At 50.3% G+C, this 25659-nt stretch overlaps 47 non-coding genes and 1 pseudogene across 47 annotated transcripts; all 48 read right to left on the bottom strand.

The window, feature by feature from the left end:
- Positions 1–2498: 2498 nt before the first annotated feature.
- Positions 2499–2636, bottom strand: LOC134306088 (U2 spliceosomal RNA; annotated as a pseudogene).
- A 117-nt stretch (positions 2637–2753) lies between these two features.
- On the bottom strand, positions 2754–2868 carry LOC134306097 (U5 spliceosomal RNA). Its single transcript, XR_010008904.1, has one exon. It is a non-coding gene; the product is annotated as a U5 spliceosomal RNA (small nuclear RNA).
- Positions 2869–3245: 377 nt separating this feature from the next.
- Positions 3246–3436, bottom strand: LOC134306095 (U2 spliceosomal RNA). The gene has a single exon (XR_010008903.1). It is a non-coding gene; the product is annotated as a U2 spliceosomal RNA (small nuclear RNA).
- Positions 3437–3553: 117 nt separating this feature from the next.
- LOC134306098 (U5 spliceosomal RNA) lies at positions 3554–3668 on the bottom strand. Its single transcript, XR_010008905.1, has one exon. It is a non-coding gene; the product is annotated as a U5 spliceosomal RNA (small nuclear RNA).
- A 377-nt stretch (positions 3669–4045) lies between these two features.
- Positions 4046–4236, bottom strand: LOC134306106 (U2 spliceosomal RNA). The gene has a single exon (XR_010008913.1). It is a non-coding gene; the product is annotated as a U2 spliceosomal RNA (small nuclear RNA).
- Positions 4237–4353: 117 nt separating this feature from the next.
- On the bottom strand, positions 4354–4468 carry LOC134306099 (U5 spliceosomal RNA). The gene has a single exon (XR_010008906.1). It is a non-coding gene; the product is annotated as a U5 spliceosomal RNA (small nuclear RNA).
- Positions 4469–4845: 377 nt separating this feature from the next.
- LOC134306118 (U2 spliceosomal RNA) lies at positions 4846–5036 on the bottom strand. Its single transcript, XR_010008924.1, has one exon. It is a non-coding gene; the product is annotated as a U2 spliceosomal RNA (small nuclear RNA).
- Positions 5037–5153: 117 nt separating this feature from the next.
- On the bottom strand, positions 5154–5268 carry LOC134306100 (U5 spliceosomal RNA). Its single transcript, XR_010008907.1, has one exon. It is a non-coding gene; the product is annotated as a U5 spliceosomal RNA (small nuclear RNA).
- A 377-nt stretch (positions 5269–5645) lies between these two features.
- On the bottom strand, positions 5646–5836 carry LOC134306129 (U2 spliceosomal RNA). The gene has a single exon (XR_010008935.1). It is a non-coding gene; the product is annotated as a U2 spliceosomal RNA (small nuclear RNA).
- A 117-nt stretch (positions 5837–5953) lies between these two features.
- On the bottom strand, positions 5954–6068 carry LOC134306101 (U5 spliceosomal RNA). The gene has a single exon (XR_010008908.1). It is a non-coding gene; the product is annotated as a U5 spliceosomal RNA (small nuclear RNA).
- Positions 6069–6445: 377 nt separating this feature from the next.
- On the bottom strand, positions 6446–6636 carry LOC134306141 (U2 spliceosomal RNA). The gene has a single exon (XR_010008946.1). It is a non-coding gene; the product is annotated as a U2 spliceosomal RNA (small nuclear RNA).
- Positions 6637–6753: 117 nt separating this feature from the next.
- Positions 6754–6868, bottom strand: LOC134306102 (U5 spliceosomal RNA). Its single transcript, XR_010008909.1, has one exon. It is a non-coding gene; the product is annotated as a U5 spliceosomal RNA (small nuclear RNA).
- Positions 6869–7247: 379 nt separating this feature from the next.
- LOC134306079 (U2 spliceosomal RNA) lies at positions 7248–7438 on the bottom strand. The gene has a single exon (XR_010008898.1). It is a non-coding gene; the product is annotated as a U2 spliceosomal RNA (small nuclear RNA).
- A 4459-nt stretch (positions 7439–11897) lies between these two features.
- On the bottom strand, positions 11898–12012 carry LOC134306103 (U5 spliceosomal RNA). Its single transcript, XR_010008910.1, has one exon. It is a non-coding gene; the product is annotated as a U5 spliceosomal RNA (small nuclear RNA).
- A 379-nt stretch (positions 12013–12391) lies between these two features.
- LOC134306153 (U2 spliceosomal RNA) lies at positions 12392–12582 on the bottom strand. Its single transcript, XR_010008957.1, has one exon. It is a non-coding gene; the product is annotated as a U2 spliceosomal RNA (small nuclear RNA).
- A 109-nt stretch (positions 12583–12691) lies between these two features.
- LOC134306104 (U5 spliceosomal RNA) lies at positions 12692–12806 on the bottom strand. Its single transcript, XR_010008911.1, has one exon. It is a non-coding gene; the product is annotated as a U5 spliceosomal RNA (small nuclear RNA).
- Positions 12807–13185: 379 nt separating this feature from the next.
- LOC134306161 (U2 spliceosomal RNA) lies at positions 13186–13376 on the bottom strand. Its single transcript, XR_010008965.1, has one exon. It is a non-coding gene; the product is annotated as a U2 spliceosomal RNA (small nuclear RNA).
- A 109-nt stretch (positions 13377–13485) lies between these two features.
- On the bottom strand, positions 13486–13600 carry LOC134306105 (U5 spliceosomal RNA). The gene has a single exon (XR_010008912.1). It is a non-coding gene; the product is annotated as a U5 spliceosomal RNA (small nuclear RNA).
- A 380-nt stretch (positions 13601–13980) lies between these two features.
- On the bottom strand, positions 13981–14171 carry LOC134306162 (U2 spliceosomal RNA). Its single transcript, XR_010008966.1, has one exon. It is a non-coding gene; the product is annotated as a U2 spliceosomal RNA (small nuclear RNA).
- A 109-nt stretch (positions 14172–14280) lies between these two features.
- Positions 14281–14395, bottom strand: LOC134306107 (U5 spliceosomal RNA). The gene has a single exon (XR_010008914.1). It is a non-coding gene; the product is annotated as a U5 spliceosomal RNA (small nuclear RNA).
- A 380-nt stretch (positions 14396–14775) lies between these two features.
- LOC134306164 (U2 spliceosomal RNA) lies at positions 14776–14966 on the bottom strand. The gene has a single exon (XR_010008967.1). It is a non-coding gene; the product is annotated as a U2 spliceosomal RNA (small nuclear RNA).
- Positions 14967–15075: 109 nt separating this feature from the next.
- On the bottom strand, positions 15076–15190 carry LOC134306108 (U5 spliceosomal RNA). Its single transcript, XR_010008915.1, has one exon. It is a non-coding gene; the product is annotated as a U5 spliceosomal RNA (small nuclear RNA).
- A 380-nt stretch (positions 15191–15570) lies between these two features.
- LOC134306166 (U2 spliceosomal RNA) lies at positions 15571–15761 on the bottom strand. The gene has a single exon (XR_010008969.1). It is a non-coding gene; the product is annotated as a U2 spliceosomal RNA (small nuclear RNA).
- A 109-nt stretch (positions 15762–15870) lies between these two features.
- LOC134306109 (U5 spliceosomal RNA) lies at positions 15871–15985 on the bottom strand. Its single transcript, XR_010008916.1, has one exon. It is a non-coding gene; the product is annotated as a U5 spliceosomal RNA (small nuclear RNA).
- A 380-nt stretch (positions 15986–16365) lies between these two features.
- LOC134306167 (U2 spliceosomal RNA) lies at positions 16366–16556 on the bottom strand. Its single transcript, XR_010008970.1, has one exon. It is a non-coding gene; the product is annotated as a U2 spliceosomal RNA (small nuclear RNA).
- A 109-nt stretch (positions 16557–16665) lies between these two features.
- Positions 16666–16780, bottom strand: LOC134306110 (U5 spliceosomal RNA). Its single transcript, XR_010008917.1, has one exon. It is a non-coding gene; the product is annotated as a U5 spliceosomal RNA (small nuclear RNA).
- Positions 16781–17161: 381 nt separating this feature from the next.
- On the bottom strand, positions 17162–17352 carry LOC134306168 (U2 spliceosomal RNA). Its single transcript, XR_010008971.1, has one exon. It is a non-coding gene; the product is annotated as a U2 spliceosomal RNA (small nuclear RNA).
- Positions 17353–17461: 109 nt separating this feature from the next.
- Positions 17462–17576, bottom strand: LOC134306111 (U5 spliceosomal RNA). The gene has a single exon (XR_010008918.1). It is a non-coding gene; the product is annotated as a U5 spliceosomal RNA (small nuclear RNA).
- Positions 17577–17957: 381 nt separating this feature from the next.
- Positions 17958–18148, bottom strand: LOC134306169 (U2 spliceosomal RNA). The gene has a single exon (XR_010008972.1). It is a non-coding gene; the product is annotated as a U2 spliceosomal RNA (small nuclear RNA).
- Positions 18149–18257: 109 nt separating this feature from the next.
- LOC134306112 (U5 spliceosomal RNA) lies at positions 18258–18372 on the bottom strand. The gene has a single exon (XR_010008919.1). It is a non-coding gene; the product is annotated as a U5 spliceosomal RNA (small nuclear RNA).
- A 380-nt stretch (positions 18373–18752) lies between these two features.
- Positions 18753–18943, bottom strand: LOC134306170 (U2 spliceosomal RNA). Its single transcript, XR_010008973.1, has one exon. It is a non-coding gene; the product is annotated as a U2 spliceosomal RNA (small nuclear RNA).
- A 109-nt stretch (positions 18944–19052) lies between these two features.
- Positions 19053–19167, bottom strand: LOC134306113 (U5 spliceosomal RNA). Its single transcript, XR_010008920.1, has one exon. It is a non-coding gene; the product is annotated as a U5 spliceosomal RNA (small nuclear RNA).
- A 379-nt stretch (positions 19168–19546) lies between these two features.
- On the bottom strand, positions 19547–19737 carry LOC134306077 (U2 spliceosomal RNA). Its single transcript, XR_010008897.1, has one exon. It is a non-coding gene; the product is annotated as a U2 spliceosomal RNA (small nuclear RNA).
- A 109-nt stretch (positions 19738–19846) lies between these two features.
- Positions 19847–19961, bottom strand: LOC134306114 (U5 spliceosomal RNA). The gene has a single exon (XR_010008921.1). It is a non-coding gene; the product is annotated as a U5 spliceosomal RNA (small nuclear RNA).
- A 380-nt stretch (positions 19962–20341) lies between these two features.
- LOC134306171 (U2 spliceosomal RNA) lies at positions 20342–20532 on the bottom strand. Its single transcript, XR_010008974.1, has one exon. It is a non-coding gene; the product is annotated as a U2 spliceosomal RNA (small nuclear RNA).
- Positions 20533–20641: 109 nt separating this feature from the next.
- LOC134306116 (U5 spliceosomal RNA) lies at positions 20642–20756 on the bottom strand. Its single transcript, XR_010008922.1, has one exon. It is a non-coding gene; the product is annotated as a U5 spliceosomal RNA (small nuclear RNA).
- Positions 20757–21136: 380 nt separating this feature from the next.
- On the bottom strand, positions 21137–21327 carry LOC134306172 (U2 spliceosomal RNA). Its single transcript, XR_010008975.1, has one exon. It is a non-coding gene; the product is annotated as a U2 spliceosomal RNA (small nuclear RNA).
- Positions 21328–21436: 109 nt separating this feature from the next.
- Positions 21437–21551, bottom strand: LOC134306117 (U5 spliceosomal RNA). Its single transcript, XR_010008923.1, has one exon. It is a non-coding gene; the product is annotated as a U5 spliceosomal RNA (small nuclear RNA).
- Positions 21552–21931: 380 nt separating this feature from the next.
- Positions 21932–22122, bottom strand: LOC134306173 (U2 spliceosomal RNA). The gene has a single exon (XR_010008976.1). It is a non-coding gene; the product is annotated as a U2 spliceosomal RNA (small nuclear RNA).
- A 109-nt stretch (positions 22123–22231) lies between these two features.
- On the bottom strand, positions 22232–22346 carry LOC134306119 (U5 spliceosomal RNA). The gene has a single exon (XR_010008925.1). It is a non-coding gene; the product is annotated as a U5 spliceosomal RNA (small nuclear RNA).
- A 380-nt stretch (positions 22347–22726) lies between these two features.
- LOC134306174 (U2 spliceosomal RNA) lies at positions 22727–22917 on the bottom strand. Its single transcript, XR_010008977.1, has one exon. It is a non-coding gene; the product is annotated as a U2 spliceosomal RNA (small nuclear RNA).
- A 109-nt stretch (positions 22918–23026) lies between these two features.
- Positions 23027–23141, bottom strand: LOC134306120 (U5 spliceosomal RNA). The gene has a single exon (XR_010008926.1). It is a non-coding gene; the product is annotated as a U5 spliceosomal RNA (small nuclear RNA).
- A 387-nt stretch (positions 23142–23528) lies between these two features.
- LOC134306165 (U2 spliceosomal RNA) lies at positions 23529–23719 on the bottom strand. The gene has a single exon (XR_010008968.1). It is a non-coding gene; the product is annotated as a U2 spliceosomal RNA (small nuclear RNA).
- Positions 23720–23828: 109 nt separating this feature from the next.
- On the bottom strand, positions 23829–23943 carry LOC134306121 (U5 spliceosomal RNA). Its single transcript, XR_010008927.1, has one exon. It is a non-coding gene; the product is annotated as a U5 spliceosomal RNA (small nuclear RNA).
- Positions 23944–24322: 379 nt separating this feature from the next.
- On the bottom strand, positions 24323–24513 carry LOC134306175 (U2 spliceosomal RNA). Its single transcript, XR_010008978.1, has one exon. It is a non-coding gene; the product is annotated as a U2 spliceosomal RNA (small nuclear RNA).
- Positions 24514–24622: 109 nt separating this feature from the next.
- On the bottom strand, positions 24623–24737 carry LOC134306122 (U5 spliceosomal RNA). Its single transcript, XR_010008928.1, has one exon. It is a non-coding gene; the product is annotated as a U5 spliceosomal RNA (small nuclear RNA).
- A 379-nt stretch (positions 24738–25116) lies between these two features.
- LOC134306177 (U2 spliceosomal RNA) lies at positions 25117–25307 on the bottom strand. Its single transcript, XR_010008980.1, has one exon. It is a non-coding gene; the product is annotated as a U2 spliceosomal RNA (small nuclear RNA).
- Positions 25308–25416: 109 nt separating this feature from the next.
- LOC134306123 (U5 spliceosomal RNA) lies at positions 25417–25531 on the bottom strand. Its single transcript, XR_010008929.1, has one exon. It is a non-coding gene; the product is annotated as a U5 spliceosomal RNA (small nuclear RNA).
- Positions 25532–25659: the final 128 nt, after the last annotated feature.

Here is a 25659-nt window from a genome sequence, read left to right on the forward strand (position 1 = left end):
ATAAATTCATCCCCTACTTCTACCTCCACTTCCCTCTCCCTAAAATACCTCCTATAATACTCTGTCCCTATCTGCAGCATCTCCTCATTTTGTACTTTTACCTGTCCCTGCTCATCCCTTATTCCCTCTATCCCTCTCTCTTCTCTTCTTTCTCTAGCTTTCCCTATCCAATATGTATCTACTCTTTCCCTTCTCTCCCTAAACTCCTGTCCTGCCATTAACATATACTTCTCTGCTCTTCCCTCATATATCTTCCTTATCTGTCCCTGTACTATTTCTACTCTATCTCTGTCCACCTCCTTCCCTTCGTTCTCTTTCTCCTTTTCCTTTGCTAGTTCCCCCCACATTTCCCTTAAATTCCCCTTTTCCTCCTTTATCCTCTCCCTACTCTTCCATAGCCCCCACTGCTTTATCCTTTTCTTCGCTATCTCCCACCACTCTATAATGCCCTCACACAGCCCTTTTAATCCCCTAACCCCTTCCCAAAACACTCTAAATTCCTCTTCTATCCCCTTTTTCTCTAATATTTTGACATTTAATTTCCAGTACCCTGTCCCATATTTTCTTCCTCTCACTTTTACCTCAGCCATCACCAGGTCATGGTCAGAAAAGTTCACACTTCTTGTTTCCCCTGCCACTACTTCCATACTTCTGCTCACGAGAATCCCATCCAGTCTACTTTCATCCCCCCCTTGTATTCCTCCATGTTGGTCCTTCCATTCCCCTTCCTACCTTCCTTCCTATGTCCACTAACTTATGTGTTTTAATTATATCTGCAATTATTCCTGTTACTTCGTCTCCTGCTCCTGCCAGATTAATATTAAAGTCCCCTCCCATAACCAAAAAATTACTTGTTGCACCTAATAGCTTGACATCCTCGTAAAAAACCCTTTTGTCTTTTAAATGTTGTGGTCCGTATATATTCAAAATCCTCATCTTTACACCCCCCCAACGTAAATCCACTCCAACCATCCTCCCCACTTCACCTCCTATAATTTGTTTAATGTTCATTTCCCATCCCTTAAACAAAATCCCAACTCCACTTGAGTGTACCCCCCCTATGGACCACACAGATTTCCCCCTCCCCCAATCCTTTTGAAATCTTTTAATGTCCTTTAAATCCTTTAGATGCGCTTCCTGAATAAAACAAATGTCCAAACTTAAATCTTCTATGAACCTAAAAACCAAATTTCTTTTTTCCACATTTTTCAGTCCTCTGGTGTTAAACGTCCCTATTTTTAGTGTCCTTTCCATACTGTTTTTCTTTATGTCTGTTCCATTCCGTTAGTCCCTTCATCGCTCCCTTGAGTCTTCCTTAGGTCTTCTGACCCTGTTACAGTATTCATACTCACCCCTTCTGCTCCGGAGTATGTCATAGGTATTTTCTGTACCTCATCGTTTAGACTGTTTAGTATGTCTTCATAGAGCTGCTCTGTCTCCTCTTCCTCTCCTTCCATTATCTGGCTCCAGCTTATCCCTCCGGGGCGTGTTCTTCTAACTGGTCCAGCCCCCAGCTCATCCCCAGTAAATGGGCGTTTGCCTGCCGTTTGTTGCTCCACCTCCCTACAGGGGGCACCTTCTTTCTCTCGTCCCTCTTTTGCCTCTTGTGTCTCCTTCTTTCCTTTTCCTTCCTTCAGCTCTTTGGTTTTCTTTGTCTTCGTTCCCGCTCTTTTCTCAGACGTCAGTGCGATTGGTTCAGCCTGTCCTGCTTCTCCACACACCTGCTCCTCCCCTATTGTTCCATGTGCTTCACTCTGTCTTTTCAAACTTTTTGCCTCCACCTGCGTTTCCATTTCTCCTTCCAAAAAGTCTGAGGAGAACAGCTCCGCGAATGTTCTTTTCTTTGTGGGGCAGCTCTTGTACAGGTGGTCTTCACCATCACACAAGCTACATTTCTTGGGGCTTTTGCAGTTAAAGGTTCCGTGCTCCTCTGACCCACAGTGTCTGCATCTTTGGCTGCTTGTACAGGTAGCCTTTGTGTGGCCTACCGCTCCACACTTCCAACAGTGCATAGGTTGTCCCGGGTAGAAAAGAAAGCCTCTATGTGGCCCGATCGCAAAGGATCCAGGAGGATGTGCCACTCCACCCGGAGCCCCCGGATCTGGTCGGAACTTTACCCTGTACCTTCTCCTCCCATTCCATATTCCAAACTGGTTGAGTACCTTCTGTCCCCCTTCCACATTTAAACAGTATCTTTGCAGGTAGTGCTTAATGTCTTCCTCCTCAACAAACGGATTGTACATATGTACTGTAACATTAACCTCCTCCCAGATGTACATCGCTCTCACCTTTAGTCCCCCGATGGCCGGATGATCTTTTCTTCTTTCCCACGTAGCTAAAAAGTCTTGGCATGTTTCCATGTCTTGGTAAGTGATATCCACGTAGCCAGCAGACGTAAAGTCTTGAAGACAAAAGATGTTTTCCGTCTGTTGCCTACAAATGTCTCGTAAGATTCCTTGTACAATTTTCTGTAAAGTAAATCCAGCTCTCTGTGCCTCGGTGCTTGTCTCATTCAATTCAATTCTGACAGAATTTCTAAGCCGCATCAACCTGACCGGCATACGCACATTGTTGAACGCCATCTCTGATAAGAACAGATACTACACTTGATCTTAGCCAAAAGGCCGAGAAGCGATAACCTGAAATAGGCGCCGGGCCACGGGCCCTACCTTTTGAGGGTCCGGACTAGTGGACGGCGCTGACCGGCCGCCTTCACGCCCACACACCTTCTGTCATTCCACCAGCAAAAGAGCAGCTTTGCAAAGACAAAGCCTTCAAAAAATAAGTTGAACTTGTCAACGTTCCTCTCCACGGAAATCTTTAGTAAAAGGCGAAAGATTTGTACGTGAATGAAGAGAAACTCCAGCCCTGCTCGCCGGTCGCCCAGGCCTCCGTAGGCCACCGGCCGCTCAAGGAAGAGGGCTCGAGGTAGAGCGACGAAAACCTGCAGCAAAAGCGCCCTTGGGTCGTCGGGTGGGTGACGAGGCAGCACAGCCTTTGCCTGGAGAAACACAGGGTGGGGGAAAATTAAGTCTTTCGCCTTTTTTTTTTTTTTTTTTTTTTTAAAGTAAAATGGAGGGAAAATGAAAAAGTGGGAAAAGCGGGACTCCCTAGCGCAAAAGGACCGAGGAAACCCCGGGCCTAGGCTAGGCAAAGGTCTAAGGCGCCGTACCCCTAATCCCAACAGCTTTCCAGCAGGGGCCAGTCACCAGCATTCGTCAATTACTCTTTCGTTTGACCGTTTATGAGGGTGCACCGTGCCAGGAGGCAATGCAATACCTGGTCGATGCGTGGAGTGGACGGAGCAAGCCCCTCTTCCGACTCCCAGGCCTAAAAATCCATTTAATATATGGTCCTCGGGTAGAGGACGTATCAGATATTAAACTGATAAGAACAGATACTACACTTGATCTTAGCCAAAAGGCCGAGAAGCGATAACCTGAAATAGGCGCCGGGCCACGGGCCCTACCTTTTGAGGGTCCGGACTAGTGGACGGCGCTGACCGGCCGCCTTCACGCCCACACACCTTCTGTCATTCCACCAGCAAAAGAGCAGCTTTGCAAAGACAAAGCCTTCAAAAAATAAGTTGAACTTGTCAACGTTCCTCTCCACGGAAATCTTTAGTAAAAGGCGAAAGATTTGTACGTGAATGAAGAGAAACTCCAGCCCTGCTCGCCGGTCGCCCAGGCCTCCGTAGGCCACCGGCCGCTCAAGGAAGAGGGCTCGAGGTAGAGCGACGAAAACCTGCAGCAAAAGCGCCCTTGGGTCGTCGGGTGGGTGACGAGGCAGCACAGCCTTTGCCTGGAGAAACACAGGGTGGGGGAAAATTAAGTCTTTCGCCTTTTTTTTTTTTTTTTTTTTTTTAAAGTAAAATGGAGGGAAAATGAAAAAGTGGGAAAAGCGGGACTCCCTAGCGCAAAAGGACCGAGGAAACCCCGGGCCTAGGCTAGGCAAAGGTCTAAGGCGCCGTACCCCTAATCCCAACAGCTTTCCAGCAGGGGCCAGTCACCAGCATTCGTCAATTACTCTTTCGTTTGACCGTTTATGAGGGTGCACCGTGCCAGGAGGCAATGCAATACCTGGTCGATGCGTGGAGTGGACGGAGCAAGCCCCTCTTCCGACTCCCAGGCCTAAAAATCCATTTAATATATGGTCCTCGGGTAGAGGACGTATCAGATATTAAACTGATAAGAACAGATACTACACTTGATCTTAGCCAAAAGGCCGAGAAGCGATAACCTGAAATAGGCGCCGGGCCACGGGCCCTACCTTTTGAGGGTCCGGACTAGTGGACGGCGCTGACCGGCCGCCTTCACGCCCACACACCTTCTGTCATTCCACCAGCAAAAGAGCAGCTTTGCAAAGACAAAGCCTTCAAAAAATAAGTTGAACTTGTCAACGTTCCTCTCCACGGAAATCTTTAGTAAAAGGCGAAAGATTTGTACGTGAATGAAGAGAAACTCCAGCCCTGCTCGCCGGTCGCCCAGGCCTCCGTAGGCCACCGGCCGCTCAAGGAAGAGGGCTCGAGGTAGAGCGACGAAAACCTGCAGCAAAAGCGCCCTTGGGTCGTCGGGTGGGTGACGAGGCAGCACAGCCTTTGCCTGGAGAAACACAGGGTGGGGGAAAATTAAGTCTTTCGCCTTTTTTTTTTTTTTTTTTTTTTTAAAGTAAAATGGAGGGAAAATGAAAAAGTGGGAAAAGCGGGACTCCCTAGCGCAAAAGGACCGAGGAAACCCCGGGCCTAGGCTAGGCAAAGGTCTAAGGCGCCGTACCCCTAATCCCAACAGCTTTCCAGCAGGGGCCAGTCACCAGCATTCGTCAATTACTCTTTCGTTTGACCGTTTATGAGGGTGCACCGTGCCAGGAGGCAATGCAATACCTGGTCGATGCGTGGAGTGGACGGAGCAAGCCCCTCTTCCGACTCCCAGGCCTAAAAATCCATTTAATATATGGTCCTCGGGTAGAGGACGTATCAGATATTAAACTGATAAGAACAGATACTACACTTGATCTTAGCCAAAAGGCCGAGAAGCGATAACCTGAAATAGGCGCCGGGCCACGGGCCCTACCTTTTGAGGGTCCGGACTAGTGGACGGCGCTGACCGGCCGCCTTCACGCCCACACACCTTCTGTCATTCCACCAGCAAAAGAGCAGCTTTGCAAAGACAAAGCCTTCAAAAAATAAGTTGAACTTGTCAACGTTCCTCTCCACGGAAATCTTTAGTAAAAGGCGAAAGATTTGTACGTGAATGAAGAGAAACTCCAGCCCTGCTCGCCGGTCGCCCAGGCCTCCGTAGGCCACCGGCCGCTCAAGGAAGAGGGCTCGAGGTAGAGCGACGAAAACCTGCAGCAAAAGCGCCCTTGGGTCGTCGGGTGGGTGACGAGGCAGCACAGCCTTTGCCTGGAGAAACACAGGGTGGGGGAAAATTAAGTCTTTCGCCTTTTTTTTTTTTTTTTTTTTTTTAAAGTAAAATGGAGGGAAAATGAAAAAGTGGGAAAAGCGGGACTCCCTAGCGCAAAAGGACCGAGGAAACCCCGGGCCTAGGCTAGGCAAAGGTCTAAGGCGCCGTACCCCTAATCCCAACAGCTTTCCAGCAGGGGCCAGTCACCAGCATTCGTCAATTACTCTTTCGTTTGACCGTTTATGAGGGTGCACCGTGCCAGGAGGCAATGCAATACCTGGTCGATGCGTGGAGTGGACGGAGCAAGCCCCTCTTCCGACTCCCAGGCCTAAAAATCCATTTAATATATGGTCCTCGGGTAGAGGACGTATCAGATATTAAACTGATAAGAACAGATACTACACTTGATCTTAGCCAAAAGGCCGAGAAGCGATAACCTGAAATAGGCGCCGGGCCACGGGCCCTACCTTTTGAGGGTCCGGACTAGTGGACGGCGCTGACCGGCCGCCTTCACGCCCACACACCTTCTGTCATTCCACCAGCAAAAGAGCAGCTTTGCAAAGACAAAGCCTTCAAAAAATAAGTTGAACTTGTCAACGTTCCTCTCCACGGAAATCTTTAGTAAAAGGCGAAAGATTTGTACGTGAATGAAGAGAAACTCCAGCCCTGCTCGCCGGTCGCCCAGGCCTCCGTAGGCCACCGGCCGCTCAAGGAAGAGGGCTCGAGGTAGAGCGACGAAAACCTGCAGCAAAAGCGCCCTTGGGTCGTCGGGTGGGTGACGAGGCAGCACAGCCTTTGCCTGGAGAAACACAGGGTGGGGGAAAATTAAGTCTTTCGCCTTTTTTTTTTTTTTTTTTTTTTTAAAGTAAAATGGAGGGAAAATGAAAAAGTGGGAAAAGCGGGACTCCCTAGCGCAAAAGGACCGAGGAAACCCCGGGCCTAGGCTAGGCAAAGGTCTAAGGCGCCGTACCCCTAATCCCAACAGCTTTCCAGCAGGGGCCAGTCACCAGCATTCGTCAATTACTCTTTCGTTTGACCGTTTATGAGGGTGCACCGTGCCAGGAGGCAATGCAATACCTGGTCGATGCGTGGAGTGGACGGAGCAAGCCCCTCTTCCGACTCCCAGGCCTAAAAATCCATTTAATATATGGTCCTCGGGTAGAGGACGTATCAGATATTAAACTGATAAGAACAGATACTACACTTGATCTTAGCCAAAAGGCCGAGAAGCGATAACCTGAAATAGGCGCCGGGCCACGGGCCCTACCTTTTGAGGGTCCGGACTAGTGGACGGCGCTGACCGGCCGCCTTCACGCCCACACACCTTCTGTCATTCCACCAGCAAAAGAGCAGCTTTGCAAAGACAAAGCCTTCAAAAAATAAGTTGAACTTGTCAACGTTCCTCTCCACGGAAATCTTTAGTAAAAGGCGAAAGATTTGTACGTGAATGAAGAGAAACTCCAGCCCTGCTCGCCGGTCGCCCAGGCCTCCGTAGGCCACCGGCCGCTCAAGGAAGAGGGCTCGAGGTAGAGCGACGAAAACCTGCAGCAAAAGCGCCCTTGGGTCGTCGGGTGGGTGACGAGGCAGCACAGCCTTTGCCTGGAGAAACACAGGGTGGGGGAAAATTAAGTCTTTCGCCTTTTTTTTTTTTTTTTTTTTTTTTTTAAGTAAAATGGAGGGAAAATGAAAAAGCGGGAAAAGCGGGACTTTCTAGCGCAAAAGGACCGAGGAAACCCCGGGCCTAGGCTAGGCAAAGGTCTAAGGCGCCGTACCCCTAATCCCAACAGCTTTCCAGCAGGGGCCAGTCACCAGCATTCGTCAATTACTCTTTCGTTTGACCGTTTATGAGGGTGCACCGTCCCTGGAGGCAATGCAATACCTGGTCGATGCGTGGAGTGGACGGAGCAAGCCCCTCTTCCGACTCCCAGGCCTAAAAATCCATTTAATATATGGTCCTCGGGTAGAGGACGTATCAGATATTAAACTGATAAGAACAGATTTTTTTTATTTTTTTATTTTTTTATTAGAAAAACAATTCACATTTCCATAATATTTACATCTCACAATTTCCAAAAACCTTGAAGCAAAGTTCATACAATAAAACAATATTTCATTTTGATTACATTTTTCTTTCTAAATGACTCCCAGCTTGTTCTGTTGCGTTATCTTAACATTAATCCATTACAGGCAACCAAAAACAATACATAACAGAAAACATTCGCCTTTTGTTTAAATGCTTTTTCTTATTTTTACAGTGTTTTATTTTTCCTTCATATTTCCTCTCGTTCTAGCTGTGCTACCTTCCTGTGTCTGGCCAAGAACTCTCTGAAGAGGCCCTCCAGTGTAACTTGTGGCTTCTTTTTTTGTACACATCTGCATCTACTCCTCCACAACACCACCTTAGCCGCTGAGACCACTGCCCACAGAGCTTCTGTTCCCCTAGCTCTCACACCATAAAGAACGAGGCTTCGGTCTATGTCCATCTCATTTTCTCTTTGCCACCATTCTGCAATTCGTTGCCAATAGGTCTTTGCTATAGGGCATGACCACAGTGCATGCTCTATGCTTTCTGTTCCTCCGCAACCCACCGGGCACTGTGATGTTCTGCTTCGCCCATGCCTGTGCAGTCTTTCTCTTACTGGTAATCTTTTTAGTGCCGCAAGCCAGTGCAGATCTCTGCTGGCTCCATCTAACCACTTGGGTTGTAGAGCCACCCAGTCAACCTCTCTCGTTGGTTGCTCCAGCGCTAGCTTATTTACATGCTCTTCTTTCCACTGCCTGTACAACTGCCTATGGTCTAAAATGAGCTCATTTGTTGTGCACCACTTGTGCTCCCGGACGAAACTTACTGCCTCTCTGTAGTGTTCAGGGAGATCATCTGACCATGGCTCCATTCCCCTCCAGGGGACCACCTCTCTCAACGGAAAACCAAACCAAAACTTAGCGAACAAAGTTGCTAGGTGTCCCTCTGATCCCTTCACCAACCTTGCTAGGTTTGATTTGTATAAGGATCTTAGTTTGAGGGGCCCACATATTACTCCTCTGCCTCCCTTCGCTATCTCTTGATACATTACTCCTCTTGCCACCCACTCACATCCACCTTTCCAGATAAACCTGAAGACCATGCGCTCAAGTCTTCTACTTACCCCATACGGGATCGGGAACGCATAAGCCATGTAGATAAGGCTAGACATTATGTCGCAGTTCACTGCAACGACTCTCCCTGTTAGGGACAAATCCCTCAAGATCCATCTTTCAGTTCTAACCTGTGCCTTGACTAAGGCCTCCTCCCAGTTTTTCCTTGCGCTGCTTTCTTTCCAGAATTTAATCCCCAAAATTCGCATGCCATCCTTACATAAGGGATATTCTCCCGGGACCCTTTCCCTGCCCTGCCATGCGCCCACACACATCACGGCCGACTTATTCTTGTTGATGCGTGCTCCCGTCGCCTTAGTAAACGACTGCGTGATTTCGTACACTGTTTCGAAGTCTGACTCTTCCCCCAAGAACAATGTCGTATCATCCGCGTATGCTGATACCTTGGCCCTCGTCCCCTTGCCCCCTGGAATGTGGAGTCCTCTAAGCCTGGCCTCTGCTCTGAAACGGGCTATTAGTGGTTCCAGATATAAGACGTATAGCAGCGGGGACAATGGGCACCCCTGCCTTACCCCTCCTACCTGTCCTACTTGTTTGGAGTAGTAGCCATTTACTCCAATCCTACTTGCCGCTCCCTCGTACAACAAGCGCACTAATGCGATGTATGCCTGCCCGAAACCCATCCTCTCCATTGTAGCGAACAAATACTTATGGCTGACTCGATCAAATGCTTTTTCCTGGTCTATGCCAAGGAGTGCCAGGGGCACCTTTCGCTGCTGGGCCCACGCAATTGCGTCCCTTATCAGTGCTATATTCATTGCACTCGACCGTCCTGGCACTCCACTCGTCTGGTCCGGATGGATTACTCTGGCCATCACCCCCCTCATCCGCCTAGCTAGGACCTTTGCCAGGATTTTATAGTCTGTCGTTAGATTTGTGATCGGTCTCCAGTTAGCTAAGTCCGTTCTGTCTCCTTTTTTGTGGATTAGTGTTACATGGCCTGTCCTGAGGGACAGAGGCAATTTCCTATGTCTCTCGGCTTCTGTGTACACTTCTAACAAATCTGGACCAATCTGGGGCCAAAAGGCCTGATACCATTCTTTTGGGAGCCCATCGCCCCCTGGTGCTACCCCTCCCTTTAGTGAGCGCATGGCCCTCTCCACTTCTTCCAAACTAAACTCAATCTCCAACTCTTGCCTTTCCTTCTTATCAAGTCTTTGCCCTAAAGCCTCCCAAAAGGTCTCAGCTTCCCTCACATTTACCTTCCTTTCTTGGAATAGGTCCTCGTAAAACCTTTCTACTACCTTGAGCATTTCTCCCGTTGTTGTGACGCACACAGCACCCGTCCTCAGTCCTACCATATGTGATTTCTTTTGTCTTTTCTTTACCTTATCAAAGAAGTATTTAGTTGGTTTTTCGTCCTGCTGTAATCTGTACTGTCCCATCTGTACACAATAGCTACGTGCCTTCTCAACAAAGTGATCTTGCATATTTCTACTTGCCTCCTTGATCCCTGCTGTATCTTTTGTGGCCCAAGCTACCTTCAAATCTTTTGACCACTGGGCTACGTCCTTCTTTTCCTTTCTTGCCGTATCCCTTCCCCACTTTTGGCAAAATGAGGCTACTCTAATCTTAAGGTTTTCCCACCACTCACTATAGCTACGGTACAGTACTTTCAGGGCTCTCCAGCCAGCATACATGGTGCGGAATTTTTCACAGAAGGAGCTATCTTTCAGGAACGTTGTATTTAGTCTCCACATTCCAGGTCCCCTTCCCTTTTTTTCTACTTCGACCACTGCCTTCACTAGGCAGTGATCTGTGCTCCAGAACGGGCTGACTTGCACCTGCTCCACTCTTAAGTTCTTTGGCAGAAAGATGTAATCTAGCCGCGACATGTCACCCCTACTGTTTCTCCAGGTTATTTGATCTTCCCCTTGCTTAGCTGCCTTGGCAGCATCCATCAGCCCTGCTTCTGTTACAACTCGGTCCAGCTCTTTTTCTCTTTTTAAATTTACGTTAAAATCTCCTCCCATCCATACTTGCCTGTTTGTGTACTTTAAGGGTTCCAGTGCCTGGAAAAACCCCGCTTTTTCTCCAGCCACCGCTGGCGCGTACACACATATGGCTCTAAATTGCAGTCCCCTCCATTCTCCATCCACCATCAAAATCCTCCCTGGCACCACTGTTATCACTTCACTCACCTCAAACTCCTGTGTCCCAAACACTATTCCCACTCCATCCCCTTTTCCCTCTCCTGCCCCCCATGCCGCCGGTCCCCTTTCCCAGCCTTCTGAGAAGCGAGTCTCATCTTGGCCTGGGCGTAGATGGCACTCCTGGACAAACAAGACATCAAAAGGTATTGTTTCTAAGGTCTTAAATATCGCTGCTCTTCTGATACCCTGCCTCATCCCTCTCACATTCAAGGTTGCTATTTTTAACTTTGTTAGCATTTTGCTTTAATCTAATTTACCTTTACTTTTCTCTTACCTTTTCCATCACCCTTTCCCCTCCCCTTTTTCCCATACTCCCCTGAAGTTCACATAATTTCCTGTTCATCAGTCTCTGCTATTGTCCATCTCTCCAGTCTCCCCTCTGTGTGCATGTCCTCCTCCCCCTCCTTTCTCCATGATGCATCGCTGACCTCACCTATGGTGCGCTTTTCTTCTGTGTCTTCTGCTTTCCTTTCCTTGTGTCGTCCTTGTTCTCCCTCGTTGTCTGATCCTCCAGCAGCTCCCTCCATTCCTCTCCGGCTTCTCTTTGCTTTTCTTTTCTCTGCTTTGGTCCCTGGGTGTCTGTCTTTCTCCTGCTGTTCCATCTGTTCTGCCCGGTCTTCATCCTCAGGTGTTTTTCCCAAGGCTTGGGTGACTTCTCCAGAGACCGCCTCTCCCTCTGTCTCCGACAAGTCGCCCCATTCACTTACTATTTGCTGCACTGCTTCAAGTATATTCTCCTCTTCTTCATCAGTACATGTTTTCTCCAGTTCTCTCTGCTTTTGGTTTCTCCTTTCAGCTTCTTCCTGTCTTCCCCCCTGTTCTTTGCTCTCTGACTGCTCCTTCACTACTACTGCCTCCATCTCCTCCATTTGTAGGTCCTGCGAGAAAAGGCTAGCAAAGGTGTTTTTCCTTGCTGGGCAGCTACGATAGAGGTGTGCCTCGCTGCCGCATAAACTGCACGTCTTCTTCTCTGATCTCCAACCGTACTGAATTTCTGAGCCGCGCCACCCTGGCCGGCCTTTCGCGTTCGTCTCCCAGCATCTTCACTTGATCTTAGCCAAAAGGCCGAGAAGCGATAACCTGAAATAGGCGCCGGGCCACGGGCCCTACCTTTTGAGGGTCCGGACTAGTGGACGGCGCTGACCGGCCGCCCACACACCTTCTGTCATTCCACCAGCAAAAGAGCAGCTTTGCAAAGACAAAGCCTTCAAAAAATAAGTTGAACTTGTCAACGTTCCTCTCCACGGAAATCTTTAGTAAAAGGCGAAAGATTTGTACGTGAATGAAGAGAAACTCCAGCCCTGCTCGCCGGTCGCCCAGGCCTCCGTAGGCCACCGGCCGCTCAAGGAAGAGGGCTCGAGGTAGAGCGACGAAAACCTGCAGCAAAAGCGCCCTTGGGTCGTCGGGTGGGTGACGAGGCAGCACAGCCTTTGCCTGGAGAAACACAGGGTGGGGGAAAATTAAGTCTTTCGCCTTTTTTTTTTTTTTTTTTTTTTTTTTAAGTAAAATGGAGGGAAAATGAAAAAGCGGGAAAAGCGGGACTCCCTAGCGCAAAAGGACCGAGGAAACCCCGGGCCTAGGCTAGGCAAAGGTCTAAGGCGCCGTACCCCTAATCCCAACAGCTTTCCAGCAGGGGCCAGTCACCAGCATTCGTCAATTACTCTTTCGTTTGACCGTTTATGAGGGTGCACCGTGCCAGGAGGCAATGCAATACCTGGTCGATGCGTGGAGTGGACGGAGCAAGCCCCTCTTCCGACTCCCAGGCCTAAAAATCCATTTAATATATGGTCCTCGGGTAGAGGACGTATCAGATATTAAACTGATAAGAACAGATACTACACTTGATCTTAGCCAAAAGGCCGAGAAGCGATAACCTGAAATAGGCGCCGGGCCACGGGCCCTACCTTTTGAGGGTCCGGACTAGTGGACGGCGCTGACCGGCCGCCCACACACCTTCTGTCATTCCACCAGCAAAAGAGCAGCTTTGCAAAGACAAAGCCTTCAAAAAATAAGTTGAACTTGTCAACGTTCCTCTCCACGGAAATCTTTAGTAAAAGGCGAAAGATTTGTACGTGAATGAAGAGAAACTCCAGCCCTGCTCGCCGGTCGCCCAGGCCTCCGTAGGCCACCGGCCGCTCAAGGAAGAGGGCTCGAGGTAGAGCGACGAAAACCTGCAGCAAAAGCGCCCTTGGGTCGTCGGGTGGGTGACGAGGCAGCACAGCCTTTGCCTGGAGAAACACAGGGTGGGGGAAAATTAAGTCTTTCGCCTTTTTTTTTTTTTTTTTTTTTTTTTTAAGTAAAATGGAGGGAAAATGAAAAAGCGGGAAAAGCGGGACTCCCTAGCGCAAAAGGACCGAGGAAACCCCGGGCCTAGGCTAGGCAAAGGTCTAAGGCGCCGTACCCCTAATCCCAACAGCTTTCCAGCAGGGGCCAGTCACCAGCATTCGTCAATTACTCTTTCGTTTGACCGTTTATGAGGGTGCACCGTGCCAGGAGGCAATGCAATACCTGGTCGATGCGTGGAGTGGACGGAGCAAGCCCCTCTTCCGACTCCCAGGCCTAAAAATCCATTTAATATATGGTCCTCGGGTAGAGGACGTATCAGATATTAAACTGATAAGAACAGATACTACACTTGATCTTAGCCAAAAGGCCGAGAAGCGATAACCTGAAATAGGCGCCGGGCCACGGGCCCTACCTTTTGAGGGTCCGGACTAGTGGACGGCGCTGACCGGCCGCCCACACACCTTCTGTCATTCCACCAGCAAAAGAGCAGCTTTGCAAAGACAAAGCCTTCAAAAAATAAGTTGAACTTGTCAACGTTCCTCTCCACGGAAATCTTTAGTAAAAGGCGAAAGATTTGTACGTGAATGAAGAGAAACTCCAGCCCTGCTCGCCGGTCGCCCAGGCCTCCGTAGGCCACCGGCCGCTCAAGGAAGAGGGCTCGAGGTAGAGCGACGAAAACCTGCAGCAAAAGCGCCCTTGGGTCGTCGGGTGGGTGACGAGGCAGCACAGCCTTTGCCTGGAGAAACACAGGGTGGGGGAAAATTAAGTCTTTCGCCTTTTTTTTTTTTTTTTTTTTTTTTTTTAAGTAAAATGGAGGGAAAATGAAAAAGCGGGAAAAGCGGGACTCCCTAGCGCAAAAGGACCGAGGAAACCCCGGGCCTAGGCTAGGCAAAGGTCTAAGGCGCCGTACCCCTAATCCCAACAGCTTTCCAGCAGGGGCCAGTCACCAGCATTCGTCAATTACTCTTTCGTTTGACCGTTTATGAGGGTGCACCGTGCCAGGAGGCAATGCAATACCTGGTCGATGCGTGGAGTGGACGGAGCAAGCCCCTCTTCCGACTCCCAGGCCTAAAAATCCATTTAATATATGGTCCTCGGGTAGAGGACGTATCAGATATTAAACTGATAAGAACAGATACTACACTTGATCTTAGCCAAAAGGCCGAGAAGCGATAACCTGAAATAGGCGCCGGGCCACGGGCCCTACCTTTTGAGGGTCCGGACTAGTGGACGGCGCTGACCGGCCGCCCACACACCTTCTGTCATTCCACCAGCAAAAGAGCAGCTTTGCAAAGACAAAGCCTTCAAAAAATAAGTTGAACTTGTCAACGTTCCTCTCCACGGAAATCTTTAGTAAAAGGCGAAAGATTTGTACGTGAATGAAGAGAAACTCCAGCCCTGCTCGCCGGTCGCCCAGGCCTCCGTAGGCCACCGGCCGCTCAAGGAAGAGGGCTCGAGGTAGAGCGACGAAAACCTGCAGCAAAAGCGCCCTTGGGTCGTCGGGTGGGTGACGAGGCAGCACAGCCTTTGCCTGGAGAAACACAGGGTGGGGGAAAATTAAGTCTTTCGCCTTTTTTTTTTTTTTTTTTTTTTTTTTTAAGTAAAATGGAGGGAAAATGAAAAAGCGGGAAAAGCGGGACTCCCTAGCGCAAAAGGACCGAGGAAACCCCGGGCCTAGGCTAGGCAAAGGTCTAAGGCGCCGTACCCCTAATCCCAACAGCTTTCCAGCAGGGGCCAGTCACCAGCATTCGTCAATTACTCTTTCGTTTGACCGTTTATGAGGGTGCACCGTGCCAGGAGGCAATGCAATACCTGGTCGATGCGTGGAGTGGACGGAGCAAGCCCCTCTTCCGACTCCCAGGCCTAAAAATCCATTTAATATATGGTCCTCGGGTAGAGGACGTATCAGATATTAAACTGATAAGAACAGATACTACACTTGATCTTAGCCAAAAGGCCGAGAAGCGATAACCTGAAATAGGCGCCGGGCCACGGGCCCTACCTTTTGAGGGTCCGGACTAGTGGACGGCGCTGACCGGCCGCCCACACACCTTCTGTCATTCCACCAGCAAAAGAGCAGCTTTGCAAAGACAAAGCCTTCAAAAAATAAGTTGAACTTGTCAACGTTCCTCTCCACGGAAATCTTTAGTAAAAGGCGAAAGATTTGTACGTGAATGAAGAGAAACTCCAGCCCTGCTCGCCGGTCGCCCAGGCCTCCGTAGGCCACCGGCCGCTCAAGGAAGAGGGCTCGAGGTAGAGCGACGAAAACCTGCAGCAAAAGCGCCCTTGGGTCGTCGGGTGGGTGACGAGGCAGCACAGCCTTTGCCTGGAGAAACACAGGGTGGGGGAAAATTAAGTCTTTCGCCTTTTTTTTTTTTTTTTTTTTTTTTTTTAAGTAAAATGGAGGGAAAATGAAAAAGCGGGAAAAGCGGGACTCCCTAGCGCAAAAGGACCGAGGAAACCCCGGGCCTAGGCTAGGCAAAGGTCTAAGGCGCCGTACCCCTAATCCCAACAGCTTTCCAGCAGGGGCCAGTCACCAGCATTCGTCAATTACTCTTTCGTTTGACCGTTTATGAGGGTGCACCGTGCCAGGAGGCAATGCAATACCTGGTCGATGCGTGGAGTGGACGGAGCAAGCCCCTCTTCCGACTCCCAGGCCTAAAAATCCATTTAATATATGGTCCTCGGGTAGAGGACGTATCAGATATTAAACTGATAAGAACAGATACTACACTTGATCTTAGCCAAAAGGCCGAGAAGCGATAACCTGAAATAGGCGCCGGGCCACGGGCCCTACCTTTTGAGGGTCCGGACTAGTGGACGGCGCTGACCGGCCGCCCACACACCTTCTGTCATTCCACCAGCAAAAGAGCAGCTTTGCAAAGACAAAGCCTTCAAAAAATAAGTTGAACTTGTCAACGTTCCTCTCCACGGAAATCTTTAGTAAAAGGCGAAAGATTTGTACGTGAATGAAGAGAAACTCCAGCCCTGCTCGCCGGTCGCCCAGGCCTCCGTAGGCCACCGGCCGCTCAAGGAAGAGGGCTCGAGGTAGAGCGACGAAAACCTGCAGCAAAAGCGCCCTTGGGTCGTCGGGTGGGTGACGAGGCAGCACAGCCTTTGCCTGGAGAAACACAGGGTGGGGGAAAATTAAGTCTTTCGCCTTTTTTTTTTTTTTTTTTTTTTTTTTTAAGTAAAATGGAGGGAAAATGAAAAAGCGGGAAAAGCGGGACTCCCTAGCGCAAAAGGACCGAGGAAACCCCGGGCCTAGGCTAGGCAAAGGTCTAAGGCGCCGTACCCCTAATCCCAACAGCTTTCCAGCAGGGGCCAGTCACCAGCATTCGTCAATTACTCTTTCGTTTGACCGTTTATGAGGGTGCACCGTGCCAGGAGGCAATGCAATACCTGGTCGATGCGTGGAGTGGACGGAGCAAGCCCCTCTTCCGACTCCCAGGCCTAAAAATCCATTTAATATATGGTCCTCGGGTAGAGGACGTATCAGATATTAAACTGATAAGAACAGATACTACACTTGATCTTAGCCAAAAGGCCGAGAAGCGATAACCTGAAATAGGCGCCGGGCCACGGGCCCTACCTTTTGAGGGTCCGGACTAGTGGACGGCGCTGACCGGCCGCCCACACACCTTCTGTCATTCCACCAGCAAAAGAGCAGCTTTGCAAAGACAAAGCCTTCAAAAAATAAGTTGAACTTGTCAACGTTCCTCTCCACGGAAATCTTTAGTAAAAGGCGAAAGATTTGTACGTGAATGAAGAGAAACTCCAGCCCTGCTCGCCGGTCGCCCAGGCCTCCGTAGGCCACCGGCCGCTCAAGGAAGAGGGCTCGAGGTAGAGCGACGAAAACCTGCAGCAAAAGCGCCCTTGGGTCGTCGGGTGGGTGACGAGGCAGCACAGCCTTTGCCTGGAGAAACACAGGGTGGGGGAAAATTAAGTCTTTCGCCTTTTTTTTTTTTTTTTTTTTTTTTTTTTAAGTAAAATGGAGGGAAAATGAAAAAGCGGGAAAAGCGGGACTCCCTAGCGCAAAAGGACCGAGGAAACCCCGGGCCTAGGCTAGGCAAAGGTCTAAGGCGCCGTACCCCTAATCCCAACAGCTTTCCAGCAGGGGCCAGTCACCAGCATTCGTCAATTACTCTTTCGTTTGACCGTTTATGAGGGTGCACCGTGCCAGGAGGCAATGCAATACCTGGTCGATGCGTGGAGTGGACGGAGCAAGCCCCTCTTCCGACTCCCAGGCCTAAAAATCCATTTAATATATGGTCCTCGGGTAGAGGACGTATCAGATATTAAACTGATAAGAACAGATACTACACTTGATCTTAGCCAAAAGGCCGAGAAGCGATAACCTGAAATAGGCGCCGGGCCACGGGCCCTACCTTTTGAGGGTCCGGACTAGTGGACGGCGCTGACCGGCCGCCCACACACCTTCTGTCATTCCACCAGCAAAAGAGCAGCTTTGCAAAGACAAAGCCTTCAAAAAATAAGTTGAACTTGTCAACGTTCCTCTCCACGGAAATCTTTAGTAAAAGGCGAAAGATTTGTACGTGAATGAAGAGAAACTCCAGCCCTGCTCGCCGGTCGCCCAGGCCTCCGTAGGCCACCGGCCGCTCAAGGAAGAGGGCTCGAGGTAGAGCGACGAAAACCTGCAGCAAAAGCGCCCTTGGGTCGTCGGGTGGGTGACGAGGCAGCACAGCCTTTGCCTGGAGAAACACAGGGTGGGGGAAAATTAAGTCTTTCGCCTTTTTTTTTTTTTTTTTTTTTTTTTTTTAAGTAAAATGGAGGGAAAATGAAAAAGCGGGAAAAGCGGGACTCCCTAGCGCAAAAGGACCGAGGAAACCCCGGGCCTAGGCTAGGCAAAGGTCTAAGGCGCCGTACCCCTAATCCCAACAGCTTTCCAGCAGGGGCCAGTCACCAGCATTCGTCAATTACTCTTTCGTTTGACCGTTTATGAGGGTGCACCGTGCCAGGAGGCAATGCAATACCTGGTCGATGCGTGGAGTGGACGGAGCAAGCCCCTCTTCCGACTCCCAGGCCTAAAAATCCATTTAATATATGGTCCTCGGGTAGAGGACGTATCAGATATTAAACTGATAAGAACAGATACTACACTTGATCTTAGCCAAAAGGCCGAGAAGCGATAACCTGAAATAGGCGCCGGGCCACGGGCCCTACCTTTTGAGGGTCCGGACTAGTGGACGGCGCTGACCGGCCGCCCACACACCTTCTGTCATTCCACCAGCAAAAGAGCAGCTTTGCAAAGACAAAGCCTTCAAAAAATAAGTTGAACTTGTCAACGTTCCTCTCCACGGAAATCTTTAGTAAAAGGCGAAAGATTTGTACGTGAATGAAGAGAAACTCCAGCCCTGCTCGCCGGTCGCCCAGGCCTCCGTAGGCCACCGGCCGCTCAAGGAAGAGGGCTCGAGGTAGAGCGACGAAAACCTGCAGCAAAAGCGCCCTTGGGTCGTCGGGTGGGTGACGAGGCAGCACAGCCTTTGCCTGGAGAAACACAGGGTGGGGGAAAATTAAGTCTTTCGCCTTTTTTTTTTTTTTTTTTTTTTTTTTTAAGTAAAATGGAGGGAAAATGAAAAAGCGGGAAAAGCGGGACTCCCTAGCGCAAAAGGACCGAGGAAACCCCGGGCCTAGGCTAGGCAAAGGTCTAAGGCGCCGTACCCCTAATCCCAACAGCTTTCCAGCAGGGGCCAGTCACCAGCATTCGTCAATTACTCTTTCGTTTGACCGTTTATGAGGGTGCACCGTGCCAGGAGGCAATGCAATACCTGGTCGATGCGTGGAGTGGACGGAGCAAGCCCCTCTTCCGACTCCCAGGCCTAAAAATCCATTTAATATATGGTCCTCGGGTAGAGGACGTATCAGATATTAAACTGATAAGAACAGATACTACACTTGATCTTAGCCAAAAGGCCGAGAAGCGATAACCTGAAATAGGCGCCGGGCCACGGGCCCTACCTTTTGAGGGTCCGGACTAGTGGACGGCGCTGACCGGCCGCCCACACACCTTCTGTCATTCCACCAGCAAAAGAGCAGCTTTGCAAAGACAAAGCCTTCAAAAAATAAGTTGAACTTGTCAACGTTCCTCTCCACGGAAATCTTTAGTAAAAGGCGAAAGATTTGTACGTGAATGAAGAGAAACTCCAGCCCTGCTCGCCGGTCGCCCAGGCCTCCGTAGGCCACCGGCCGCTCAAGGAAGAGGGCTCGAGGTAGAGCGACGAAAACCTGCAGCAAAAGCGCCCTTGGGTCGTCGGGTGGGTGACGAGGCAGCACAGCCTTTGCCTGGAGAAACACAGGGTGGGGGAAAATTAAGTCTTTCGCCTTTTTTTTTTTTTTTTTTTTTTTTTTAAGTAAAATGGAGGGAAAATGAAAAAGCGGGAAAAGCGGGACTCCCTAGCGCAAAAGGACCGAGGAAACCCCGGGCCTAGGCTAGGCAAAGGTCTAAGGCGCCGTACCCCTAATCCCAACAGCTTTCCAGCAGGGGCCAGTCACCAGCATTCGTCAATTACTCTTTCGTTTGACCGTTTATGAGGGTGCACCGTGCCAGGAGGTAATGCAATACCTGGTCGATGCGTGGAGTGGACGGAGCAAGCCCCTCTTCCGACTCCCAGGCCTAAAAATCCATTTAATATATGGTCCTCGGGTAGAGGACGTATCAGATATTAAACTGATAAGAACAGATACTACACTTGATCTTAGCCAAAAGGCCGAGAAGCGATAACCTGAAATAGGCGCCGGGCCACGGGCCCTACCTTTTGAGGGTCCGGACTAGTGGACGGCGCTGACCGGCCGCCCACACACCTTCTGTCATTCCACCAGCAAAAGAGCAGCTTTGCAAAGACAAAGCCTTCAAAAAATAAGTTGAACTTGTCAACGTTCCTCTCCACGGAAATCTTTAGTAAAAGGCGAAAGATTTGTACGTGAATGAAGAGAAACTCCAGCCCTGCTCGCCGGTCGCCCAGGCCTCCGTAGGCCACCGGCCGCTCAAGGAAGAGGGCTCGAGGTAGAGCGACGAAAACCTGCAGCAAAAGCGCCCTTGGGTCGTCGGGTGGGTGACGAGGCAGCACAGCCTTTGCCTGGAGAAACACAGGGTGGGGGTAAATTAAGTCTTTCGCCTTTTTTTTTTTTTTTTTTTTTTTTTTTAAGTAAAATGGAGGGAAAATGAAAAAGCGGGAAAAGCGGGACTCCCTAGCGCAAAAGGACCGAGGAAACCCCGGGCCTAGGCTAGGCAAAGGTCTAAGGCGCCGTACCCCTAATCCCAACAGCTTTCCAGCAGGGGCCAGTCACCAGCATTCGTCAATTACTCTTTCGTTTGACCGTTTATGAGGGTGCACCGTGCCAGGAGGCAATGCAATACCTGGTCGATGCGTGGAGTGGACGGAGCAAGCCCCTCTTCCGACTCCCAGGCCTAAAAATCCATTTAATATATGGTCCTCGGGTAGAGGACGTATCAGATATTAAACTGATAAGAACAGATACTACACTTGATCTTAGCCAAAAGGCCGAGAAGCGATAACCTGAAATAGGCGCCGGGCCACGGGCCCTACCTTTTGAAGGTCCGGACTAGTGGACGGCGCTGACCGGCCGCCCACACACCTTCTGTCATTCCACCAGCAAAAGAGCAGCTTTGCAAAGACAAAGCCTTCAAAAAATAAGTTGAACTTGTCAACGTTCCTCTCCACGGAAATCTTTAGTAAAAGGCGAAAGATTTGTACGTGAATGAAGAGAAACTCCAGCCCTGCTCGCCGGTCGCCCAGGCCTCCGTAGGCCACCGGCCGCTCAAGGAAGAGGGCTCGAGGTAGAGCGACGAAAACCTGCAGCAAAAGCGCCCTTGGGTCGTCGGGTGGGTGACGAGGCAGCACAGCCTTTGCCTGGAGAAACACAGGGTGGGGGAAAATTAAGTCTTTCGCCTTTTTTTTTTTTTTTTTTTTTTTTTTTAAGTAAAATGGAGGGAAAATGAAAAAGCGGGAAAAGCGGGACTCCCTAGCGCAAAAGGACCGAGGAAACCCCGGGCCTAGGCTAGGCAAAGGTCTAAGGCGCCGTACCCCTAATCCCAACAGCTTTCCAGCAGGGGCCAGTCACCAGCATTCGTCAATTACTCTTTCGTTTGACCGTTTATGAGGGTGCACCGTGCCAGGAGGCAATGCAATACCTGGTCGATGCGTGGAGTGGACGGAGCAAGCCCCTCTTCCGACTCCCAGGCCTAAAAATCCATTTAATATATGGTCCTCGGGTAGAGGACGTATCAGATATTAAACTGATAAGAACAGATACTACACTTGATCTTAGCCAAAAGGCCGAGAAGCGATAACCTGAAATAGGCGCCGGGCCACGGGCCCTACCTTTTGAGGGTCCGGACTAGTGGACGGCGCTGACCGGCCGCCCACACACCTTCTGTCATTCCACCAGCAAAAGAGCAGCTTTGCAAAGACAAAGCCTTCAAAAAATAAGTTGAACTTGTCAACGTTCCTCTCCACGGAAATCTTTAGTAAAAGGCGAAAGATTTGTACGTGAATGAAGAGAAACTCCAGCCCTGCTCGCCGGTCGCCCAGGCCTCCGTAGGCCACCGGCCGCTCAAGGAAGAGGGCTCGAGGTAGAGCGACGAAAACCTGCAGCAAAAGCGCCCTTGGGTCGTCGGGTGGGTGACGAGGCAGCACAGCCTTTGCCTGGAGAAACACAGGGTGGGGGAAAATTAAGTCTTTCGCCTTTTTTTTTTTTTTTTTTTTTTTTTTTAAGTAAAATGGAGGGAAAATGAAAAAGCGGGAAAAGCGGGACTCCCTAGCGCAAAAGGACCGAGGAAACCCCGGGCCTAGGCTAGGCAAAGGTCTAAGGCGCCGTACCCCTAATCCCAACAGCTTTCCAGCAGGGGCCAGTCACCAGCATTCGTCAATTACTCTTTCGTTTGACCGTTTATGAGGGTGCACCGTGCCAGGAGGCAATGCAATACCTGGTCGATGCGTGGAGTGGACGGAGCAAGCCCCTCTTCCGACTCCCAGGCCTAAAAATCCATTTAATATATGGTCCTCGGGTAGAGGACGTATCAGATATTAAACTGATAAGAACAGATACTACACTTGATCTTAGCCAAAAGGCCGAGAAGCGATAACCTGAAATAGGCGCCGGGCCACGGGCCCTACCTTTTGAGGGTCCGGACTAGTGGACGGCGCTGACCGGCCGCCCACACACCTTCTGTCATTCCACCAGCAAAAGAGCAGCTTTGCAAAGACAAAGCCTTCAAAAAATAAGTTGAACTTGTCAACGTTCCTCTCCACGGAAATCTTTAGTAAAAGGCGAAAGATTTGTACGTGAATGAAGAGAAACTCCAGCCCTGCTCGCCGGTCGCCCAGGCCTCCGTAGGCCACCGGCCGCTCAAGGAAGAGGGCTCGAGGTAGAGCGACGAAAACCTGCAGCAAAAGCGCCCTTGGGTCGTCGGGTGGGTGACGAGGCAGCACAGCCTTTGCCTGGAGAAACACAGGGTGGGGGAAAATTAAGTCTTTCGCCTTTTTTTTTTTTTTTTTTTTTTTTTTTAAGTAAAATGGAGGGAAAATGAAAAAGCGGGAAAAGCGGGACTCCCTAGCGCAAAAGGACCGAGGAAACCCCGGGCCTAGGCTAGGCAAAGGTCTAAGGCGCCGTACCCCTAATCCCAACAGCTTTCCAGCAGGGGCCAGTCACCAGCATTCGTCAATTACTCTTTCGTTTGACCGTTTATGAGGGTGCACCGTGCCAGGAGGCAATGCAATACCTGGTCGATGCGTGGAGTGGACGGAGCAAGCCCCTCTTCCGACTCCCAGGCCTAAAAATCCATTTAATATATGGTCCTCGGGTAGAGGACGTATCAGATATTAAACTGATAAGAACAGATACTACACTTGATCTTAGCCAAAAGGCCGAGAAGCGATAACCTGAAATAGGCGCCGGGCCACGGGCCCTACCTTTTGAGGGTCCGGACTAGTGGACGGCGCTGACCGGCCGCCCACACACCTTCTGTCATTCCACCAGCAAAAGAGCAGCTTTGCAAAGACAAAGCCTTCAAAAAATAAGTTGAACTTGTCAACGTTCCTCTCCACGGAAATCTTTAGTAAAAGGCGAAAGATTTGTACGTGAATGAAGAGAAACTCCAGCCCTGCTCGCCGGTCGCCCAGGCCTCCGTAGGCCACCGGCCGCTCAAGGAAGAGGGCTCGAGGTAGAGCGACGAAAACCTGCAGCAAAAGCGCCCTTGGGTCGTCGGGTGGGTGACGAGGCAGCACAGCCTTTGCCTGGAGAAACACAGGGTGGGGGAAAATTAAGTCTTTCGCCTTTTTTTTTTTTTTTTTTTTTTTTTTTTTTTTTTAAGTAAAATGGAGGGAAAATGAAAAAGCGGGAAAAGCGGGACTCCCTAGCGCAAAAGGACCGAGGAAACCCCGGGCCTAGGCTAGGCAAAGGTCTAAGGCGCCGTACCCCTAATCCCAACAGCTTTCCAGCAGGGGCCAGTCACCAGCATTCGTCAATTACTCTTTCGTTTGACCGTTTATGAGGGTGCACCGTGCCAGGAGGCAATGCAATACCTGGTCGATGCGTGGAGTGGACGGAGCAAGCCCCTCTTCCGACTCCCAGGCCTAAAAATCCATTTAATATATGGTCCTCGGATAGAGGACGTATCAGATATTAAACTGATAAGAACAGATACTACACTTGATCTTAGCCAAAAGGCCGAGAAGCGATAACCTGAAATAGGCGCCGGGCCACGGGCCCTACCTTTTGAGGGTCCGGACTAGTGGACGGCGCTGACCGGCCGCCCACACACCTTCTGTCATTCCACCAGCAAAAGAGCAGCTTTGCAAAGACAAAGCCTTCAAAAAATAAGTTGAACTTGTCAACGTTCCTCTCCACGGAAATCTTTAGTAAAAGGCGAAAGATTTGTACGTGAATGAAGAGAAACTCCAGCCCTGCTCGCCGGTCGCCCAGGCCTCCGTAGGCCACCGGCCGCTCAAGGAAGAGGGCTCGAGGTAGAGCGACGAAAACCTGCAGCAAAAGCGCCCTTGGGTCGTCGGGTGGGTGACGAGGCAGCACAGCCTTTGCCTGGAGAAACACAGGGTGGGGGAAAATTAAGTCTTTCGCCTTTTTTTTTTTTTTTTTTTTTTTTTTAAGTAAAATGGAGGGAAAATGAAAAAGCGGGAAAAGCGGGACTCCCTAGCGCAAAAGGACCGAGGAAACCCCGGGCCTAGGCTAGGCAAAGGTCTAAGGCGCCGTACCCCTAATCCCAACAGCTTTCCAGCAGGGGCCAGTCACCAGCATTCGTCAATTACTCTTTCGTTTGACCGTTTATGAGGGTGCACCGTGCCAGGAGGCAATGCAATACCTGGTCGATGCGTGGAGTGGACGGAGCAAGCCCCTCTTCCGACTCCCAGGCCTAAAAATCCATTTAATATATGGTCCTCGGGTAGAGGACGTATCAGATATTAAACTGATAAGAACAGATACTACACTTGATCTTAGCCAAAAGGCCGAGAAGCGATAACCTGAAATAGGCGCCGGGCCACGGGCCCTACCTTTTGAGGGTCCGGACTAGTGGACGGCGCTGACCGGCCGCCCACACACCTTCTGTCATTCCACCAGCAAAAGAGCAGCTTTGCAAAGACAAAGCCTTCAAAAAATAAGTTGAACTTGTCAACGTTCCTCTCCACGGAAATCTTTAGTAAAAGGCGAAAGATTTGTACGTGAATGAAGAGAAACTCCAGCCCTGCTCGCCGGTCGCCCAGGCCTCCGTAGGCCACCGGCCGCTCAAGGAAGAGGGCTCGAGGTAGAGCGACGAAAACCTGCAGCAAAAGCGCCCTTGGGTCGTCGGGTGGGTGACGAGGCAGCACAGCCTTTGCCTGGAGAAACACAGGGTGGGGGAAAATTAAGTCTTTCGCCTTTTTTTTTTTTTTTTTTTTTTTTTTAAGTAAAATGGAGGGAAAATGAAAAAGCGGGAAAAGCGGGACTCCCTAGCGCAAAAGGACCGAGGAAACCCCGGGCCTAGGCTAGGCAAAGGTCTAAGGCGCCGTACCCCTAATCCCAACAGCTTTCCAGCAGGGGCCAGTCACCAGCATTCGTCAATTACTCTTTCGTTTGACCGTTTATGAGGGTGCACCGTGCCAGGAGGCAATGCAATACCTGGTCGATGCGTGGAGTGGACGGAGCAAGCCCCTCTTCCGACTCCCAGGCCTAAAAATCCATTTAATATATGGTCCTCGGGTAGAGGACGTATCAGATATTAAACTGATAAGAACAGATACTACACTTGATCTTAGCCAAAAGGCCGAGAAGCGATAACCTGAAATAGGCGCCGGGCCACGGGCCCTACCTTTTGAGGGTCCGGACTAGTGGACGGCGCTGACCGGCCGCCCACACACCTTCTGTCATTCCACCAGCAAAAGAGCAGCTTTGCAAAGACAAAGCCTTCAAAAAATAAGTTGAACTTGTCAACGTTCCTCTCCACGGAAATCTTTAGTAAAAGGCGAAAGATTTGTACGTGAATGAAGAGAAACTCCAGCCCTGCTCGCCGGTCGCCCAGGCCTCCGTAGGCCACCGGCCGCTCAAGGAAGAGGGCTCGAGGTAGAGCGACGAAAACCTGCAGCAAAAGCGCCCTTGGGTCGTCGGGTGGGTGACGAGGCAGCACAGCC

This window comes from Trichomycterus rosablanca, unplaced genomic scaffold, assembly GCF_030014385.1.
Source record: "Trichomycterus rosablanca isolate fTriRos1 unplaced genomic scaffold, fTriRos1.hap1 scaffold_187, whole genome shotgun sequence".
NCBI lineage: Eukaryota > Metazoa > Chordata > Actinopteri > Siluriformes > Trichomycteridae > Trichomycterus > Trichomycterus rosablanca.